Source organism: Dasypus novemcinctus, chromosome 7, assembly GCF_030445035.2.
Source record: "Dasypus novemcinctus isolate mDasNov1 chromosome 7, mDasNov1.1.hap2, whole genome shotgun sequence".
NCBI lineage: Eukaryota > Metazoa > Chordata > Mammalia > Cingulata > Dasypodidae > Dasypus > Dasypus novemcinctus.
In genome coordinates, this window is record NC_080679.1 from 19618685 (window position 1) to 19623211 (window position 4527).

General features: G+C 44.7%; 1 non-coding gene across 1 annotated transcript; it reads right to left on the reverse strand.

The window, feature by feature from the left end:
* Positions 1-250: 250 nt before the first annotated feature.
* LOC111763880 (small Cajal body-specific RNA 20) lies at positions 251-384 on the reverse strand. Its single transcript, XR_002796623.1, has one exon. It is a non-coding gene; the product is annotated as a small Cajal body-specific RNA 20 (non-coding RNA).
* Positions 385-4527: the final 4143 nt, after the last annotated feature.

Consider the following 4527-nt stretch of genomic DNA (forward strand, 5'->3'; position numbering starts at 1 on the left):
GGGGTGTGGAGGTGAGAGGCCCCACTCTCATAGGCATCTTTGTGGGAAATGACTTCTTATAGGATAGGTACCACCTTGTCTGTGAGGCAGGCAGGGGCAAAGCTACTTTGGGGGCAACCTGGGCTAGAACAGGTGCACCAGAAAGCCTGGCAGTGCCCAAGGAAAGCCAGAAGCCCCATGCCCAGGGCTGCCACTTCAGGCTGTGGGTCGGCCTGGTAAAGACTTTGAGTGGGGCCTCCCCAACAACTGCAAATGTCTGAGGTAGGTAAACAAGGCTGCCCAGCTCACGGCAGCCCCGACGATGATCCTCGAGGGCTGATGTTGGCCTCCAGGCCTGGCTGAGGAGAAAATAGGACCCTTCTTCAGCCCCATGGGAGAGAGGCCCTCCAAAGTGCGTTTTAACTGCATTGAAATGGTTTTAAAGTGCGTGGGTCCATGGAAACTTAAAGTTGGCAGAAATTTTAGGATGTTTCTTAACCAATGTTCCTGCTTTAATATGGCCTGTGATGACATTTTACTGATCTATACCCAGCACTATGCCAGGTTTGGGTAAGGAAGTGCTTTTAGGAAACTTATGGACCCCTTGCAGGGGCAAGATATAAACACATGTGTAAAGTAAAACACTCCAAGAGCCAAGAAAGATGTATATGATTGAGAGACAAATGTTTCTCACAGGTAGGTAGTGCTGGTTGCTCACAGCAGGGTGAAGTCTCTGCACTCTGGAATGATCCAAGACGACCTCCCAGAGGACAGAGGAGAGGGAACTAGGAACAGCCTGAAGGAGGGATAAGATCTGGGAATGAGAGCAGGCACTCCTGGCAAAGGACAGGAGATACTCATTTGATCCAACTAGAATTGCCGATATCCAATCTTTCTGACCTACAAAAATGGCAATTTCATAAATTTCAATCTAATATGAGCAAAGGGTCTGGGGCAAGAGTTTGGCTGCTGGTCACACTGATGAGGGGTGAAATATTGCAGGAGCATGTCATGGCCACAAAGTACCTGCTCCTCTCAGTGCCTGGGACTGTTTCCTCTTGGAGCCTCCATTTCCTCTGCTGTAAAATGAGCACAAAAACTTGTACCTGCCTCACAGGTTAGGTGGAAGCATTGAGGTAGATGATATCCCCAAGTGCTTCACACAAGGCCTGGGACATATCTGAGATCTTAGTATATGTTAGAATAGCTTTTAGGGCTCCCTTGGTTGCAAGTAATAAAAGCGAAATTTAAATAGCTTAAGTGGGAACATGGGGCTATTAAAGACCAGCTGTCTTGCAGAAATTAAGGCTAGAGCTCAGTCCAGTGGTTCTCCACCAGGGGAGAATTTTTCCCCAGGGGACATTTAGCAGTGTCTGGGGACATTTGTCACAATTGGAGAGGTGCTACTGGCATCCAGTTGGTGGAGGCCAGGGATACTTCTCAACATCCTACAGTGCATAGGACAGTCCCCACAACAAAGAATTTTCCAAATGTCAACAGTGCAGAAGTTGAAAAACCACAGAACCCCAGGAAGGTACAGAGGGCACGAGTGTCACCCAGCCTCTCAAGGACATTTCTCTCAATGTGTGCTGCTCGTGAAACTTTGGTCTCACAGTTCCAAACCTACCACCCCTCTACTCTTCTTGGAGATCCTGGAGCTGAGTCTCTACAAATCACATTTCTGTTTTGCCAACTGCCTCAGCTTCCAGCCTCATCAAGGGGAGGGGTGCTCAAGGCAGTCTGTAAGACTGGGAGAGAAAGAAGGGGCTTGCCTCTTCCAGTTTGCTTGCTGTTCCTGACTGTCACCTAGCAACAGGGTTTCCCCCAGCAGCAGCACCTGGTTCCAGTAGCGACTAGTGTCAGTTTTCAGCTTTTTTCCACACTCCCATAACCAGCCTCATGGTGACCCTTCAGAGACCAGCCCCAGCCTCCCCCTGAGGCTCCGTGCCGAGAGACTTCCTGTGAGTTCCACCACCAACGGGCAGTGCTCCCCTTTCTGAGGTCTGAGTCCCAGCTCTGTGTGACCCCTCTTCCAGACTTTCCAGTTCTGATAAGCCCAACCACTTCTCTTTGCTCCCTGAAGGGCGTTAGGTACTTCCAGAAGTTACTATCTCTGTGTCATCTCAGGGTGCCCTTTATGCCTTTACAGCCCACCAATACCTTTTGACATCATTAAATCTTTTGTTAACATAGTTGATTTGGTTTCTGATTTCCTGACTGAACTTTACTGATATACACAGCACATCTATTTCCTTCTTTTTTCCTCAGTGGCTTCTCTACCCCTCTGGTCCCTATCTCATGGCTGCATGACTTACATATTGCAGGTTCAGTCACCTGAAAAGAATGAATCTCTCTTAGTCCCAATTACAAATTCCTCATGAAGAAAGGCTGATTGGCCCAGCTCGAGTGCCCACCCTTATCTAGTCAACTGTGGCAGAGGGTAAGCCCATATTTTACAAATGGCAGCCCCCTCTCCCTAATACAACTCAAAGCCTTAGTAAGAAGCTACTTTCCAGCTCTCTGAACATTTAATTATTGTTGGTTGTAGTTGTATAGTCAAGGACATGTCCTGAAAATATTTCTCAGTAAATTAGTGTTAATGTTGGGCTTTTACATTTTCCTATACAACCTTAGCAGAAAGTAGGGGGGGGATATCTTTTAAGAAACAGGGTGCCAACTCATAGATGCCCTAAAAAATATGGCGTATAAAATTTACCTTGGGGTCCTCATCTTCTTCTTCTGGGCCTACATCTAACCAGGATTAATGTAAATACAGACTTAAAATATGAATATTTAAGAGATAGTTTTCAAGACACAGAAAAATCCAGCTATTGAATTTTTAAAATGGGTTAAAATCTTGAAAATAAGAAAATGACATAAGATTCTAGACTTGTTCTACAAGTTTCCTGTCCAGGAAGGTTTATGGAAAGTGCCCTGGATTAGGAGGATGAAGCCATAGGTTTAAATCCTATCTCCAAAGTCAGATGACTCGAGGAACCTCTTTGAGCATCAGTTTTCACAGCCACATGGTATCATGATTAAATAAAATAATACCTGTGAAAGCTCCTAACAGTATGTCTAGAACATGGTGGAGCTTAATAACTGTGAGCTCTATTTCTTCTGTTGTATTCTGCAGCATGTTCCTGAACCAAAACACTTGAACACAAGTCAACACTTGGTAATAATACAGCCTATTCCTCCAAAGAGAGGCAACTGCCCCCTGCACCCTGCCTTACTCAATCTCCAATCACTGTATTCAAAAAATCAACAGTACCCGAAAGGCTTCCTTGGTAGCTGGGCATGCAGAGTTCCAGAGGCGCAAAAGTGTCTATGGACTAGAGTGGACTTACTGGTATTGTACCATAGATTTATTGGGATTCTAGCAATGGAAGAAAGCATATCATTGATGTTGAGACAGTGGCCACCAGAGGTGCTGAAGGCAGGGAGAGGGAAAAAAGGTATAATATGGGTGTATTTTTGGGACTCAGAATTGTCCTGAATGCAACGACAGATACAGGCCATTATATATCCTGCCATAACCTACAGAATTGAGTGGGAGAGAGTGTAAATTGCAATGGAAACTATAATCCATGCCTAGTGGCAGTGCTCCAAATGTGTTCACCAATTGCAATGAATGTACCGCACTAATGAAAGAAGTTGCTTATGTGGGGAAGAGTGGGAGGTGTGGTGAGGGGGGCATATGGGAATCCCATATACATATATATATATATATATTTTTTTTTTAAGATTTATTTTTAATTTATTTCTCTCCCCTCTGCTCCCCGACCCCAAGTTGTCTGCTCTCTGTGTGTTCTTCTGTGACCGCTTCTATCCTTATCAGTGGCACCAGGAGTCTGTGTTTCTTTTTGTTGCGTCATCTTGTTTTGTCAGCTCTCCATGTGTGTGGTGCCATTCTTGGGCAGGCTGCACTTTCTTTTGCGCTGGGCGGCTCTCCTTACGGGGCACACTCCTTGCACTTGGGGCTCCCCTACTCGAGGGACACCCCTATGTGGCAGGGCACTCAATGCACTCATTAGCACTGCACATGGGCCACCTCCACATGGGTCAAGGAGGCCCAGGGTTTGAACCGTGGACCTCCCATGTGGTAGGCAGACGCCCTATCCATTGGGCCAAGTCCACTTCCCCCTTATATTTTTTTTGCATAACATTTTGTGTAATCTAAGTAACTTTTTAAAAAATAAAAAATTTATTTAAAAAACAGAACAAAACAAAACAAACAATTTCTGGAGTCAGAAAGATCTGGTTTCAAATCCAGTTTTGCTACTTAGGTGGTAGGACCTTGAGAAACTTACTTCTGCTTCATCCATAAAATGCTGTTGATGATTTCAATACCCAATTAAAACTCTTGTAAAGAATGGATGAAATAAATGATATAAGGCACTTAGTTCAGTGAACTGCCTTTGCTCAATAGCAGTTGATTTAGTTTGGTTCTAATTATATTCTGCTAGTAAGACTTTTGAGACTAGTTTGAGATTTTGTGAAATCTAATGGCAAAAGTGTTTCCATTAGATAAAAACAAAAACCAAA